This window comes from Neovison vison, chromosome 3 (assembly GCF_020171115.1).
Source record: "Neovison vison isolate M4711 chromosome 3, ASM_NN_V1, whole genome shotgun sequence".
Classification (NCBI taxonomy): domain Eukaryota; kingdom Metazoa; phylum Chordata; class Mammalia; order Carnivora; family Mustelidae; genus Neogale; species Neogale vison.
The window spans coordinates 171,147,840-171,165,274 of record NC_058093.1 but is presented as its reverse complement, the minus strand read 5'-3'; the positions used below and the strand labels follow the sequence as shown (position 1 = coordinate 171,165,274).

At 51.7% G+C, this 17,435-nt stretch overlaps 1 long non-coding RNA gene across 1 annotated transcript; it reads right to left on the bottom strand.

Annotated features, from left to right (window-relative positions):
• Positions 1 to 12,999, bottom strand: LOC122902983. Its single transcript, XR_006383900.1, has 3 exons — positions 12,826 to 12,999; positions 1,235 to 1,534; positions 1 to 93 (listed from the first exon to the last, which is right to left on the bottom strand). It is a non-coding gene; the product is annotated as an uncharacterized LOC122902983 (long non-coding RNA).
• Positions 13,000 to 17,435: the final 4,436 nt, after the last annotated feature.

Here is a 17,435-nt window from a genome sequence, read left to right as displayed (position 1 = left end):
GTTCCTCTGGGTGGGGGGAATCGCTAAGGACCGTGTGGTTAAGGATAGCGCTGGTCAGGTCACAGCAGGGCCAGGCAGGAGAGTGCTGGTGGCCTGGGAGGGGAGAAAATGAAGACTATAAGTCCTGAGTCACAAGTTAACACCAACTTAGAAGACAGCTTCCAGAAGGGCAACCGTGAGGCACAACTGAGGTGAAAAGCTATCAAAGAACAAAATAATTGATGGCAGGAATCGTCTTGTTACTGCCAAAGGAGCTCCCAGCAGGATATGATGCCTTACTCAGAGACCCCACCCCGTAAAAGGCCACTCAGACTTCTGAACAGATATCCAGAAAGTCCGCAGACACAGGGCTGGCCATGGCAGGGAGACACGCCCAGCGGGTCTCCATGAGAGTCTCCATGAGAAATGGCGCTGGCCTCTGCCATTTCTCACCACCGTCCCGCTACTCCAAGTGTGGTCCGAGCAACACTGGGGGCTTGCTACGAATGCAGGGTCCGCATCCTAACACTTCACGAAGATTTGTGTACATCAACATCTCAGAGGCATTGTTCCTCTGAATAAGCACAAGAAATAAAGTTTTTGGCTAAAAAAAAAAAAGCACCCAGAGTTGTCTAAAATAGAAATGCAAAGACCCTAGATGGTTTTTAATACAAAAAAAACCCAAGGAACAAAAAAACCTTCACTGGAAGGTAGGTTTTTTGTTTTTGTTTTTGTTTTTGTTTTAATTTGACAGAGCTCAGAAGTAGGCAGAGAGGCTGGCAGAGAGAGAAGGTGGGGTGGGGGGAAGCAGGCTCCCTGCTGAGCAGAGAGCCCAATGTGGGGCTCGATCCCAGGACCCTGGGATCATGACCTGAGCCGAAGGCAGAGGCTTTAACCCACTGAGCCACCCAGGCGCCCCTGGAAGGTAGTTTTGACATCAGATTATATAGCCCCCGACATCAGATTATATAGCCCCCACCACTAACAATTTCAGGATGCACACGGCCAGAAAAGTTTTAAACCAGACAGACCAACAGCTCACATATTATAAATCTGAGCTTGCCCACGGTACCTGGCCTCGTCCAGGGTTGACTAGGGACACTGTTCAGAAGAGGCCTGCGTCCCAGGTGTCGGAGAATTGCAATAGTGGGGGGTCAGGGCTGTACACTTAGGACCTTGGAAATCTCACAGAGGAGCAGACCTCCCATTTTGTGTTTCTACTGGGGTCCACCCACCATTTTTAAATAGGTCTTACCTTGGGCTCTGTGAGTGGCAACAGGGACCCCAAGGGCCTGTCCCTGAGGGAGGGGCTCCCAGAGCTTGAGGAGGGACCACTTGGGGTGGGTAGAAGGCACCTTTCCCAGGTACCATGATGCTGATCTCCAGAGGGAGCTCTAAAGGCAGAGAAGCTCGAAAGGGAAGTGCCAGGGCAGGCCAGATTCTCCAGATGGTCCTGGCGAGGAGGAGTCCAAGGCAGCTGGCTGGTAATTGGTGCTCTTGAGTCAGCCTGGCACGCGGATGACAAAGCAGGCCAAGTTTGAGCCATCTTTTGGTCCTAGAAGTGAAGACCAAAGAGATTGGCAGGTTGAAATCAGGGACGCCTTCCCAGGGCAGCTGGACAGCTTGGTGAGAAGCCAGAGACACGAACTGTGATAGGCAGAGAAGCCCTTGGATGTTGCTGGCTGGAGAGGCAGAGCGGGGATGATGTCACACGTGCCAAGTAGATACCACACACCACACCTGTGGCAAGGCACACCAAGCCCATGTTCTTATGCAACCCTTAAACCATCAAATTACGGATTATGCTCTCATTTCACAGCAGAAGAAACAGGCTCTGAAAAGGTACTTTCCCAAGAGCTCATAGTTAGGAAGTAGAAAAGGCAGGATTCAAATCCAGGTCTGATTCCAAAGCCCAGCCAGCCCTCTTGCCTCACTCTGGGTCACCACAGAGATGCTAAGAAGCTAGGAACATGGAAGGCCAGAGCTAGACTGACCTCAGCTGTCCCCCTTGACTTGCTGGCCTCGATGGCCCCTCAGGTTCGCTGAGGCCCTCTCCCCACCCACACAGTGGCCACCGGCCCTTTCCAGGTAGGAGGAGGAAGGGACCTGGAGATGTAAGTTTCAGAGCTTTATCCTCTGGGATACGGGCAACCATCACAGCAGTTGTAAGACACACCTCCGGGCCCTGGGAGAACATCAGCTTTTTGGACAGCTTGCTCCTGCCACAGGTGAGCTAAGGGGTTTTGCAACTAAGTGGAAGTTCACCTGGGAAACACGCCAGTGTTGGTGGCCACCAATATCGACCCATCAGCTTCTCATCACTCACGTATGGGTGATGGATCACAAATTCCCTGTTATTCACGACTCGGCATGTTCCCTGGCTGCTGGCCCTCCATCAATATGCGACCAGCAAACACACACCTTCCACTACGATGAGGCCAAGTACACGTCCGACAGGCAGTCGGCTGGCAGGAAGGGCCAGATCGCAGAGGAGTCCAGAGAAGGGCTTAGGGAATAGGAGCTGCTTGAGACTTCACGCTTCAGCCCCCTAATGTCCCTTGCAGAACACAGGCCTTGTCAGGTGGGCCCAGAGACACTTTCGCGGTCATTAACTACTACTCTTGCCCTCTAAACTCAGGAGGACAGGAACAGTCTGCACCCCCATATCCGCAAGCACTTAGCAGCATACGGAGTGCACAGAATTCAGATAAATGTGGGTCAAGTCTAATAAGCCATCATCACAGAGCAAACACCCCATCGGGCGAACGATCTATCAAGTCTCCACTCAGGTCTTGCTCAGCTCTGACCCCATGGACCGCACCACCCCAGCTCCCTTACCCTCCAGCTGCCGCTTCGGCTCTGCCAAGGGTGAATAAGAGCAGGAGGACATAGACGTCCAGCTCTGTGGTGCCACAGCTCAACCCCTGCCCCCCCATCCAAGGGACCCTGAGGGCTCTTGGCCTCCTTGGTCCCTGAACCTGTCCACACCTCCAAAAATTATTTCCTCGCCGAACTCAGCTTTAATTGCCCCCCCCATTGCAAGTGTGACCCCCAGCCGGCTCCCCCACCTGGCAGATGGGAACACGGGGTTTCATCAAACGTGAGCAAGTGGGAAAACAAGCATTCTAGATTTTCAAATCATTCTGGAAACAGTGGAAATTGTCCCTTAAAACCCTCAAGAATGAGTGAGAACAGTCAAGAGGATCACACACCATTTAAAAAAAAAAAAAAGTGAATGTGACCCTAAAACAGCTCTCCTCAAGGTGCTGGTGGTATCCAGACCCCCTCCCCACCACATGGGCATTCCTTTGGAACGGTAAAGTTCTTGGTCATTCCCCACTGAGGGGTTTTGAACAATCTTTTTTTTTTTTTTTTTTAAGATTTTATTTATTTATTTGACAGAGATCTCAAGTAGGCAGAGAAGCAGGCAGAGAGAGAGGAGGAAGCAGGCTCTTCATGGAGCAGAGAGCCTGATTCGGGGCTTGATCCCAGGATCCTGGAATCATGACCTGAGCTGAAGGCAGAGGCTTTAACCCACTGAGCCACCTAGGCGCCCGGTTTTGAACAATCTTAAAAGTTGACCAAAAAAAAAAAAAATTCCAGTGGGTCCTTGAGGGAGTCTGATGGCATCTGCGAGAACCACTCGCTCTAAATCAATTTTTTTTTTTAAATCCTGTGTTCCAGGCCTTCCAAACCCTAGTCCTACGAGGGTACCCTGGGGTGAGTTGGGGAGCACTCTGTCCACCTCCCAAATGTACTCCTCGGGCCTGATGGGACAATGCTGCTGTTCATGCCACAAGGGACTCCAGCCCAGGCAGGACAGCCTAAGTTTTTAGAGTACAACTCCAGGAGCCCCAAGGGCCAGGCAGTTGGTGAGAAGCGATGGCCCCGAGCCCTAGGACAGCTGCGGTGATGAGCAGCGGGGGCCACATGGCTGACGATGAAGCAGCAGCCCCCATGCTCTCAGGGCTGAGGGGGGGCCTCAGCCATCTCACCCTGGAGGGGAGACACGGACCACGGCCCTCTGGGGATGGTCTGGGCCGCAGGGCCCAGCCTGGGCACCTGTTCACCCACCCAAGGTCAGCGGCTAAGCCCCCTCCTTCTGCCAGCCAGGCCAGATGGGTCCTCTGCTGGGACCGGAGTCTTCCTCTGCCTCCACACACTCATACACGCACATAGACAGACACACGGACAAAGTCACACTCACAGCATTTGCTGTCATTTTCTCATGACCCAGAAATCCTCCACTGGCACACGGCGATGTGAGGCAGGTGCCAGTGGCAGGGGAGGGGGTGTAGGGGTGGGGGCACTGAGCCTGCCATCCTGTCTGCCCCACCTGGGTCACAGGGCACAGTCACACCTGCTGTCGGCCAGGAGCGAGCCCTGAGGGTTCCACCTTTCCAGGGGGAGGCAGTGGTATTGCACTTACTCACAGTAGCCATCCCCCAAGGATCTCACCCCAGGGATCGACACTCCCTCCCATCCCCGCCGCTGGGCTGGGTCCACAGGGCTGCAGCTTGGAGACCCCATGATGGCCGCAGGGAGGAGGCAGCTCCTGCACCTGCGGGCCTATGAATGGCCCTGGAGGCCTCGCTGCTGCCTTTAGCCCAAAGGACCCCCAAGTGCTGAATGCAGGATCCCGGGAGACCATGAGGCCCTCCTGTCGGCTTCCCCCACACCCTTCCCACCACAAGAGGGGAGTACTATGGCTCCGGCCGAACTCACCTGGACCAGGGTCCTCACAGGGGTCACCCTGCCAGGCGGCTTCTCTCCCCCTACCTCCTCCCTCCCAGGGGTTTCCCAGGTGCAGGACCAGGAAGCTTCGAGCAGCCAGCATGGGCCGGGCTGCCTGGCCTGCTAGCCTGGGCCCTTACGGAGCCCTGGCAACAACCCCACTCTGGGGAAGGGCGTTGTGACAAATGGCCTAGAGAGTGGGGACTGCCGCGGCCCAGCCCCCCAGCTGCATCCGCACAGAGCCGCACAAGTCAGAGAGGGTGCATGCGCCGCCAGCCCTCAGCCCTGTGTCTACAGGAAAGCCCAGGTGCAAACACTGTGGGGCCGCTCACCGCTCACCTGAAGAACCCCGGCCCCACCTAGGGAACTGCTCCGAAGCCAGTGCTCCCGGCGGGAGGAGGGGCTGGGTTCTCAGCCTTCGCTCTCTCCCCTACTCCTTCCTCTCTGCACCCCCCCCACTGCCCAGCAGACCACCCCAGGACACACCGAATGTCTCAGGTGAACCCCAGCGCAGCCCCAGCCCCCCAACCCTGCAAGAACACTCAGTTTCTCACAGTTTTGGAGGCTGGAAGCCCCAGGAGGAGGTGTCGGCAGGCTTGGCTTCCCCTGGGGTCTCTCCTGCTGCCTCTGCACCTGCGCATCCCTGACCTCTCTCTGTGGGTGTGAATCCCCTCTTGTAAGGACAGCAGATGGATGCGTTCTCTCCCACATGAGCCTTGTTGACCCTCCCTGCCTCTTTAAAGGCCCTGTCTCCAAACAGGGTTGCTTTCCGACCCTGAGGGTTAGGGCTTCCACATGGGACTTTAGGGGGCACACAGTCCAGCCCATAACCCTCAGAGTGGACATGACATGCCCCCAAGCCAAGGTGGTTCACACATCCACTCGGTTTCTACACACACATCAGACCCAAATCCAAACAGGCTCTGTGGAGGGTAGGCTCCCTGCCCTCTACCCAGCATTGCTGCCAGCAACCAGGTGGGTCTCCTGAGGTCCTAGATTAGTCTGTGTTCCTTCTCCCCCAGCCCACCTCCAGCCCCTAATCTCCTGCTCTCAGGAAGGGTTTGCTTTCTGGGCAGCCCATATACTGAAAAAAGGGGCAGCGCAGAAACAGGAGGAGGGAGGGAAGGAAGGCAGAAGGCAGGCAGGAGGGAGGGAAGAAGGGAGGAGAGAAGGAAAGAAGGAAGAAGGGAAGGAAAGAAGGAAGGAAGGAGGAAAGGAAGGAAGAAGGAAAGGAAGGAAGGCGTTGCTTTCCTCTTCCCTTTGTCACAACCCCTCCAGGCTGTCCCACCCCCTGCAGTCAACCCATAGCCTGCATTTCCTCCTTCCTGTCTAGCTGCACCTCTGCTTCACATCTGTGATCTCCTGCCCCATCCGAGCCTCAAAACTGGTCCTTGGCTGCCTGCCGCCTGTCCTTCTGCGCCAGCAAAGGGCCTCCTGCTTCCAGACCTGTCACAGGGTCCCCCTCTCCCTTTCCAGGCTTCCTCAGCACTTAGCACACACATACCCCCTCACAGCCCCTGAACCCAGAAAACCCCTCTCGGCACATCGAGCATCCCACAGTATCAATTTCACCGAGACCTCTGGCCTTCCCAAGTTTGGGAAGTCCTCTTAATTCTCAATCACCCTTCGGCGATAGGGATTTTCTGGAGCTGTCTGGTCACTGGAGTCCCTGAGGTCTCACTTTTGAGAGAGCTTTTTCGCTCTGCAGGATTCCCAGTGCCCACGTACCACAGCAATTTCATCTCCCCGTGTGATCTAAAAACCATCCCGAAAGAGACAGCGCAAGCTTTTTATTTTTTGCAGAATAATCAAAATGACTCTCAGGAAGTCTCCACTCCATTTCTAAATCAAAGCATGAGTCCCAGCTGCTGAGAACTGAATAGGAATCAGGCACGAATGGAGAGGCAGAGGAGGAGGAAAACTGGGTATTTATTATGCAGACTTTCCCAAACTGAAACCCTTCTCTCACTTCCAATGAAGACAAGATCTAGACTTTTGCTGAGCCCAGTTACTCTTAAGGACACATTTTCTGCAGGAAAACTAAAGATCTGATGCGTGCTGGTCCAAGTATGATGTTCTAGTAGGACCAGATGGCTCAGAATCACCCGGCATGCCTTTTAGAAATGAAAAAGCCTGGGAATTCTAGACTCTCCAAGACTGAAACGCAGGAATCCATATTTGTGATGAGTTCCCCAGCTGCTTTTTTACATTCAGAAGTTTGAGAGTTACAGCTGTGAGTGTGCGGGGTCATCGCAAGGCACAGGTGAGGCCAGGCTAATGCTGGCAGGGCTGCTTGAGAGGCAACACGCATGGGAGCGTGCAAAAAAGCAGGTGCTGAGTCGCTACATCTAGGAGGGCACTCGAGATTCTAGGGAGCCTGTGTTGCTGGACCACCAGTTACATTTCTTGTGGTTTTTTTTTTTTTAAGATTTTATTTATTTATTGGTCAGAGACAGAGAGAGAGAGAGCAAGCACAGGCAGACAAAGAGGCAGGCAGAGGGAGAAGCAAGCTCCCTGCCGAGCAAGGAGCGCGATGCGGGACTCGATCCCAGGACCCTGGGACCATGACCTGAGCCTAAGGCAGCTGCTCAACCAACTGAGCCACCCAGGCGTCCCACATTTCTCGTGTTCTTAATAGCAAGGCTCTGGAAAGCATGTTTCCCTCCCGTTGTGCGTGAGCACACGCGGGCATATGGACACACAGCAATCTTGTCCATAGTAAGCCTTAAAGAGAGAAAATGAGTAATTTCAGAAGGCTTTTTCCAACCATGCTCTGAGGTCTATTAGTGTCCTTGGAACAATTGTGTAGCATTTGTCTTGACAGCACAGCCCTCTCACATGGCTTCTCTCCCCTAGTGAAATATAATGAGGCTATTGTTTTGGTAAAGATTCTAAACCTTATTTACACAACCACCGCCCTCACAAGCTGTACCTTGGGTTGCAACATCCAAGAGTGGTTCAAAGAAAGGCTCTGAGGTTAGAAGGGCGAGTTCACACGGCAGATGCTCTCTGTCCCTCCCCAGCGAGTGAGCCTGCCAGTGCAGGGACCTTCCCAAGCTTCAGACCTCAGCTGTGAAATGGGGTTGGCACCACCTTTTTCCCTCTGGAGGTGGTGAGGGGCCTGGCAGACAATGAACGGTAAAGTCTATAGGTGGAGCCGGACCCACAGTTGCTCTCACTCATGGTCGGGTAGCAATAGCTCCCGGGAGAAGGCACATGGGGGATGCCTCCTCCGGGTCTGGCAGTGAGGGCCAAGTCATATGCAGGGTGAGAAATCAGTCTCCAGGGGCGCCTGGGTGGCTCAGTGGGTTAAGCCTCTGCCTTCGGCTCAGGTCATGATCTCAGGGTCCTGGGATCGAGCCCCGCATCGGGCTCTCTGCTCAGCGGGGAGCCTGCCTCCCCCCCTCTCTCTGCCTGCCTCTCTGCCTACTTGTGATTTCTGTCTGTCAAATAAATAAATAAAATCTTAAAAAAAAGAAAAAAAGAAAAAGAAATCATTCTTCTGAAGACACCCCTTCCCTTCCACTTTGACCTGAAACACTATTGTTTACTGAGCCATCAACATACCAGTCACTTTGGGCAGCAAATGCCTTCTGGCATTTTCAAGAATTAAAATCCAGGTCTTAGTCTGCTTTGGCTGCTATAACAAAAACACTGCAGACTGGACGGCTTAAACAAGAGATGTTGCTTTCTCAGTTCTGGAGGCGAGGAAGTCCCAGATCAAGGCACGTGCAGAGCTGGTGACTGGTAAGGGCCCTCTTTTCTGGTGTGCAGATGGCTGTCTTTTCATGGTACCTTCACATGGCAGAGGGTAAAGAGAGGGCAAGTTCTCTTGTGGGTTTTTGTTTTTGGTTTTTTTTGAAAGAGAGAGAGAGACTGTGCAGGTGAGGGGAAGGTGGGAAGGGACAAAGGAAGAGGGAGAACCTCAAGCAGGCTCCACTCTCAGTGTTCAGCATAGAGCCCGACAGAGGACTCGATCTCATGACACTGAGACCATGACCTGAGCTGAAATCAAGAGTTGGATGCTTAACTGACCGAACCATCCAGGCGCCTCTATTGTGTTTCTTCTTATAAGGACACTAATCCCCTCATGGGGGCTCCACATTCATGACCCAGTTAGCCTCAAAGGCTCCAACTCCAACATTGTATTGTTGATTTAGGGTTCCAATATATGAATTTGGGGGGGGGGGACACAGCAATCTTGTCCATAGTAAGCCTTAAAGAGAGAAAATGAGTAATTTCAAAAGGCTTTTTCCAATGATGCTCTGAGGTCTATTAGTGTCCTTGGAGCAATTGTGTAGCATTTGTCTTGACTTGCTCCTGGCCTCCCTTCTGCCTCCATTCTGACTGACTACCCTTGCTGTGGAGGTGACAAGTCCCCACAGAGAAACCCCTGCATGGAAGATACCTATTCTTCACCTGTCTCTTACCCCTTTCCCAACCCAGGACAGGGATAACTGTCTATCACTGCTCTGCTCATTCCTGGCATGGGTTCCAAACAGACATTCCCCCAAAATGGCGACAAGAATCAATCCACACATTCTTTTGGCCAGGTACTGTGCTAGGTGCTGAGGCACAATAGTGAGGTGTAATTACTACAGACATGGTGACTATCTTGGTGAAGCTCACAGGCTATAGAGAAGACAGACAGTCAAATGGCTGCATAACTTTGACAAGTTCTACAGTGGATGGGGTTCATGATGTGTTAATGGGAGTCTAGTTGAGGGCTTTGACTTAGTCAAGGAAATTAGAGAAGAAGAAGCAATTCTTGATCTGAGATAGGAAAAATAAGCAAGATGAGAGGAAGAGATTTTTCTAAGAGGAGAGCACATGCAAAGCCCCAACATCAGGAGGGAGTGTGGTGTGTGGTTCTGGATGAGACCAGAGAGATAGATAGGGTCAGTGTATTAGTCAGGGTTCTCCAGAGGAACAGAACCAAGAGGAAGGAAAGAAGGGAGGATGGATGGATGGATGGATGGATGGGTGGGCTTATATGACTGGGGAGGCTGAGATGTCCCCAGATCTGCAGTCAACAAGCTGGAGACCCAGGAGAGTTAATGGTGTGTTTCCAGTCCAAGCCCAAAAACCTGAGAGCCAGGAGAGCCAAAGGTGTAAACTCTAGTCTGAAAGCCACCAGGCTCAAGACCCAAGAAGAATGGATCTTTCCATTTGAGTCTGTCCTAGCTCAGACTATCAGGCAGGAGGATTTCCCTCTTACTCAGCCTTTTTGTTCAATTCAGCTCTTCAATTGATTGGATGAGATCCAGCATCATTAGAAAGGGGAATCTGCCTTAGTCTACCAATACAAATGAAACACCCTCACAAACACACCTAGACATTTGGCCAAATGTCTGGGCATCTTATGGCCCAGTCAAATTGACACAGCAAATGAACCTTCAAAACCTGACTATGAAGGGCCTTGTTGACCACGAGAAACTTATCTTTATTCTCTGTACAATAGAACATCTTTAACTCATTTAAATAGGATGATGACATAAGCGGATTTGAGATTTGGAAACTGAATTCAGGCAGGAATCTCAGGAGAAGGTCAACAAGAAATAAGCACTGGCAAGGGCAGACCAGTCAGGAGGCTTCTGCAGTGATCAGGACATGGGGAGTCAGCTTGGGGAGGGGGTGGTGATGGAGACAGAGAGAAGTGGTAGACCCCAGAGATATTTAGGACCTGGCAATGGATATGGGAGGAGAGGAAGAAGAAGAGGTCATGCTCAAACCCAAGTTTCTAGCCTACAAGGAGGGCAATGTCTACACTAAGGTAAGAAACAGCCAAAGAGGTCAAAGAGTGGGAGGGAAGAGGGTGAGTTCAGACTTCCATCTTGTGACAGAAACCCTTCAGTAGGATGGAGTTTTCACCAAAATGTGGGACTATGTTTCTTTTTAGAACCAGGTGTAGCCAAGTATATTGGTTTTCTGTGGCTGCTGTAACAAAGTACCACAAAGTGAATGACTTGACAGACATTGATTCTCTCATAGTTCTGGAGGCTGGAAGTCCAAATCGGAGGTGGTGGCTGGGTCAGGTCTTTCCAGAGGCTCTGAGAGAAAATCTGTTCCACAGCTTTCTCTCAGCTTCTGATGGTTGCAGGCAATCTTTGATGTGGCTTGATTTATAGGTGGATCATTCCAATCTCTGTCCCTGTCTTCAGGAACATTCTCTCCTGTGTCTCACACACTTCACTGGGTCACCTTCCTTCTGTATATATCTGCATGCCCAACTTTCTACCATCTTGTAAGGGTCATGTGATTAGGACCCATCCTAAGTCAGTGTGATCTCATTGTAACCGGATTACATCTACAAAGACTCTATTTCCAAATAAGGTCACATTCACAGGTAGTTCTCATTAGGATTTGAACATACCTATTTGGGGGATGGTAGGCAACAATCCAACCCATAATACCACGTGACTGATTTTGTCTGTTTGTTTTGTCAATGGAACACAAGTTGAAGCAGTATCATTTCCCAGGCCAAAGCTTTCAAAACTCAGGTGTAGATTTTACACTCTCCTTTTCCCTCCTGAAGGAACTTAGGACACGCCACCCCAATATGGGCCGCTTTGGCATACTGGTTATTTTGAGCTGAAGGCCCTAGAAGAACAGCAAATGCAGTGGGAAGCTTTCTTTGCATTCTCCTTACCTACCTTAAGTCGGATCCTCCGAAAGGAGCTAGAGGCCGGTTGCCATAGACTACTGTCCTGGGGAGTTTCATCAATGAGGAAGATTGACTCTCACCGCAGGAGAGGAGACTGGAAGCCAGCCCGACAAATTTGTCACACACTGTCTGTCCCTCCTCGTCCTTCCTAAAAATCATTTCCTCTTTCCTGCATTATCTTTACCTCCCCTCCCCTTCCCCTATCAGACAGTATATAAGCTCTCAATTCTCACCATCTTGGGCGGCGGGGGAGGGGGTATTCACTTTGTTTTTTCCTGTGATGCCCCCAGGCATGTAATAGTAAAAAATGAATGCATTTGTATACTTTTCTCCTATTAATCTGCCTGTTGTCATTTTGTCTCCTAGACCCAGCTATTAAATCTAGGATGGCAGAGGGAAAGCATTTTGTCCCTCCCTTACCTTACCCGCTGGATAAAGGCAGAGGCCTCTGAGGCTATAGCAGGTGGTGGAGCCAGCCGATGGGAGGAACCGGGACCTTTGATTTATCATGTGGGAGAGACAAGCGGCAGACCAGGAACTCCGCTCTGGACCCACATTTCGGAGAAAAGTAAGCTTTTACAATGCTGAACCCCTGAGATTCGGGGGTTTGTCTGTCCCAGTGCTAACTTCATGTCTACGGAAATCTTGGCTCACAAAGGCTTGGAGAAAGGTAGTGGAGATGCCAGGTAGACGTGGAGCTCCAGAGGTGGGTGGGGCTGGAGATGGTAGTGGGGGCAACGGGAATGCCTGGGATTGCCACGGGAGCAGGACTAGAGGGTGGAGGGAAGCCCCAGGCCCAGGCTTTGTGGGACCATCATGTTTAATACCTGGGTAGACTAAAATGAGTCTGCCAAGAAGAGAAAGAGTGGTGAGAGAGAGGGAGCTGGACTCCCGGGGCGCGTAGTCTCATGGGCACCGAGGAGCAGGAGACCCAGGCCCTGAGAGGCCGTGTGTGATGAGTCTTGCAAAATACTAACCAGTTAGAGGACAGCACGGTTGCTGAGGATGGGCACTGCTGTAGAAGGTGCCTGAGGTCAGGAGGGAGGGAGGAGGTGTGAGAAGGAGGCAAGAAGATGGCATCGGCAAGCAGAGAAAATTCTTGAAAGGTTGAGTCATGGAAGGAAGGAGCAAGAGCTGAAGCTCGAGGCTGAGAACCAAGACCTTCTAGCCCGGATCAGGCCGGAGGCAGAGAGGGGAAACCACCACTGACTGCCCAGTTAGCCGGTGGCTATTCCACTCTCTCCATTAGCCTTTCTTGACTCTTTTGGGATTGTCCTCCCAAGCAAATACTGTGATTGTTCACTACAGAAACTTCCCCAAAGACCCTTCAACTCTTCAGAGAAAAGCACTTACTGCTTGTGCCTGAAGATGTTGTGAATACCTCCCCTGCTGTCCCTGTGGTATCGTGCTTGTGACCCGGTCCGAGATTCCCACACGCAAAGACTCACCTCAAAGCAAACTTCCAATTCCTGATGCATCCCGAGCTGGTCTTCCCTGCTCTGAAAACCACTCTTTGCTGGGCTCCCGACGGCCGGCGGCATCAAGAGGCAGTAGCTCTGGCTTGTCGGAGGCCATGTTGGTGGTGCTGGGGAGGCAGCTCCGGACGAAGGGACGAAGAAAGAAGTCAAGTTCAGTGTTTTCTTGTTTCTGTTTTGTTGTTGTTAAGGAAGACTTGAGGGTGTCTAAAGCCAGTTGAAAGAGAGGAGTCAAATAACCAAGAGAGAGAGATGTGGTCAGTTTCCTGAGGCGGCAGGAGGAGCTAGAATCAAAGTGAGCAGAGAAGGAGGGATGAATGTTAGCTGGAGAGGAGGCAGCCCTCAGCTGTAGAAGGAGGGGAGAGAGCTGCCAGTACGAGCTGGTTTCTGTGGATGAGACGGAAAGGTGAAGTTCTCATCTGACAGCTTCTATTTCCCCTTCAGTAAGAGCTACGGCCCATCTACCTAGGAGAGAGGAGGCCAGACAAGGGGGAAAGGGTTTGGAGGGAGTGAAAGCATTTGAACCGTCGTGGAGATCCAGGAAAGTGGACCAACCTGAGAAAGGACCAGTTGCTTGAGTACAGAGTACCATTTGAGACTGGTGCTTATGGGCATCTGGAGAATGTAATGTGTCCTGTCCTGACACTGAAGACCCCTGAATGGGGACTTCCAGGGTGCCTGTGTGTTCCACGTGCACCTGGATATGCAAGTGCTAAGAGATGTCAAAGTCATTTTCGTTAATGCCACATTCCATTTTTTCCCCATCTCCTGCCACATAAAGCCATCCACTGTGGAAAGCCATCATGGATAAGGATTAATAATAATAATAATAGTAATAGTTACTGCTTATCATGTGCTCCATACTGTGCTGAGCACCCTGTGTACATACATACATATACATGGTATGTGTACTTAGACATATGTACATAAACATACGGTGAATATAAATATATGTGTGTGTATATATATATACGTATATATACATCTTTTCCCCATTTAATTATTAAAACAAACCTATGAAGGATTATTGTCTATTTTATTTTATTTTTTAAAAAATATTTTATTTAAAATATATTATTCATTTATTTGAGAGAGTGTGAGCATGAGTAGGAGGAACAGAGGGAGAGGAGGAAGCAGGCTCCCCGCTGAGCAGAGAGCCCGATGTGGGGCTCAATCCCAAGACCCTGGGATCATGACCTGAGCCAAAGGCAAAGGCTTAACCAACTGAGCTATACAGGCGCCCCATTGTCCATTTTAAAGACAGAAGGACAGGGATTCATGGGGTTCCCCAGCTTCTGCCCAGGACCACGTCCACACGCTCTGCAGATCTCAACGCCGGCGGCAATCGACTTGCCCGACCAGGGGTTCTGGGGAAGATCATGGAGGAAAGGTACATAGGGATTCTTGATAATGGAGAATCTGCTTTGCCACAGGATAAAAATAAATTCCATGCCTAGGACAGGGTGGAATTTTCTGTCTGGTGCCCCGTCTGTGGGCAAAGTTGATCAAACACAACCTGAGAGCCCCCAGGGGGAATCACACACGATAACAGGCTGACCATCCTTCCCTTCCCTGCCACTTCCCGTTCTCCCTCCCCAATTCCCCTGCCCCCTTGGGAACCCACAGACTCTCAAGGCAACCTCCCCACCTCAAGCACCACCAGTGTCCTGTCCACTGGCCCCCCGGGTGCTGTCCCTAACTTGCCAAAAGACCAGAACAGTACTAAGTTCTCAAAAAAGGGAGAGAAAAAGACCCCCTGTCCCTGTCAGTTTCATTTTTGATCCCACTGCTGATGGCCCCCAGAGTCTTCTGAAAAATACTTCCTTTGACTTCTGTCTGGAGCAGCTCTCACCTCTCGGGCTTGAAAAACATGAGGCCCTGAGGCGTGTGTGTGTGTGTGTGTGCGCGTGTGTGTGAGCATGTGTACAGTGGGGGTGGGCCAGCAGCTCTGGGGTGGGGGGCTTAGCAAGATTCTACATTTCCATCCTCATCCTCTTTACCTCACCCACCTGTGCAAACAGTCGGCCTGCAGACTTCAGTCTCCACTGGACTGGTCTGGCCCCTTAGGACCGGTCTGATCTCAACTTGCCTCAAGCCAGGGGCCTCTGCTCTTTTTATTTTTTAAGGATTTATTTATTTATTTGACAGACAGAGATCACAAGTAGGCAGAGAGGCAGGCAGAGATAGAGGCGGGGGGAGCAGGCTCCCTGCTGAGCAGAGAGCCCGATGCGGGGCTCGATCCCAGGACCCTGAGATCATGACCTGAGCCGAAGGCAGAGGCCCAATCCACTGAGCCACCCAGGCACCCACCACATTTTTAAAGATACGAAAATAAAGAAATGGCTGAGGAGGCAAGAGATGCTGTGTGGGAGAACAGTAGGCCCAGGGCAGGGTGGGGCCCAGACCAGGGAGGAGAATATTCCAGAAGGGACTCCAGCGTGCAGTGTGTTCTGCCCCAACATTTCAAAGTTCTTCAGCCTGCTATTCACAGCTCGGTCCCCCTGCCTTCACTCAAAGTGATGTGGAACACAGGACTTGGTTTTCCCCATTGTCCCCCAGTGGGCACAGACTGAGGCCACCCCAGCTCCAGCCAGTCCCTCCCTGTCCCCGAGGCTCTGTCTTCCCCAGCCTCTGGGTTGTTGCCCGGTAACTGCAGGACACACACAGTCAGCAGCAGCCTCCTCCTCCCTCCCCTCCCGGGGTGTGGCAGCCGAAGAGAGAGAGAGCTGTCCCTCTCTAATGCCAGGGGAACGGTACAATAGGGCTCAGGGCAGTCGCTCTTTCCAAACATCTTCTGCTCTGCCTCTCTCACCTTTTCCTTCTCCGCTGTACCCGTCGTCACCCATGGTGACCACAATATCGCTGCAAATCAAACCCCCAATCATGGTGGTATCGACTAACAGACATTCACGATTTCTCATGCCCCTCGGGGTCAGTTGGACAGTTCTGCTTGCCTAAGCCAGGCTCAGCGGATCTCCACCGGGCTCCTTTAGGGTGTCCGCGATCAGCTGAGGGCCGCCGGCTGGCCTGGGATGGCCCCGGCGGGGAGGACTCAGCCCTGCTCCACGCGGTCTCTCATCTTCCAGAAGGCAAGTCCGGGCTTGTTCTCAGGGTGGAAGCTGTCAAAGGAAACGCCCTGGACAGAGTTAAACAGGGAAGGAAAACTACTCAAGGCCATTGCAAGAGACATCAAGACCATTGTAACAGGGGACAGAGATGGCACTCAACTGGGCATCCAACAGAGAGCTGGGGATGTGTAGCCAGCGGGCAGGGGGAGGGAGCCCGTGGATGGAAAAATACCGAGAACTCGGTTTGGTAAGGGGGAGGGGGGAGGGCTATTTGCTAAACTGGCTGGGCAGGAATCTTGCTGAACTGAACTCCGCAGCCAAGGAAAGGGCCTGGTGGAGAAGAGGGCTCAGAGAAGAGTCTGAGAGAGCAAGTAGAAGAGCAGAAGTCTTCTTAAGGCTTAGCTCAAAACTGTTGGTGTCACTTCCACGGTCTTTAAAAGCCAAACAAGTCACAGGGCTGGCTCAGGTGCAGGCAGTGGTGAAACGGTTCCATCGCATGGCAAATGGGCATGAGGAACCGTGAACACGGGTGCCATCTTTGCCACGGATTCCCTACTCTTCTCATGGGAAGACCCTTTTCACTCACCAAGACCCTTGGGCAGAACGTAGAGCACCCAACTCTTCCTATATTCTGACGTAGCTGGTAAGCTGGCTGAGCCTGGAAGGCTTACTGTGCCAGACCTGGAACGGAGGCAACCCAGGAACGCAGGTACTAATGAGGTTCTCAAGACCCAAAGACAGCCAAGAGAATACGATGGGAACCTCTGAATAGGATGTGTGTAAATCGGAGACTTGGTCTTAGGGAAAAGTAAACTCTGGTTGTCAGAAGGTAAGTGGAGCCTCACACAGGGGCTAGAACAAGATTTTTTCTAGGAAATCGTAACACTGATAATGGCCTCCCTTCCCTGGGCATCCAACGTGTGCTAGGCATTGTGCTAAATGCTACACATTTAACTGTGTTATGCTTTTTGAAACAGCCCTGGTATTATACCTTCCATTTTTATTGTCAAACAAATTGAGACTCAGAGTCCAAGACCACAGAGTTGGCAAGTGTAGAGGATTTAAAGTCCATTCAGGCCCACATATCCAGAACACCTTCTGTGGGCAGACTCTGTGGGAGGCACTGAGGAAACAGTGATAAGCAGACATTGACCTGTCTTCTAGGAGCTTACAACCTAGAGGGCAGGGCAGAGAACAGAGAGGTCATTTTTATGCTGTGAGGCAACTGTGTGTATGAAGAGATGAGAGGAGAGGCCTTCACTCGCTCCTGTATGTCTCAAGCCCCAGTATTGCCACATGCCTTTCCCGCACCACCCCACGGCTCCTTGGAGACTCTTTACACTAGGGTCACCTTTGGCAGCTAGTCATAGAGACTAGAATGAACAAAGGAGGGCTTAAGTATTTTCTCCCACTTGACAGTTGGAGGTGGGCAGCCCATGGGTGCCATGTTGGCTTCAGTCTGTCAGAAACCCAGCCCTTTCCGGCATCGGCTCCACTGTCCTTAAAACACAGTTT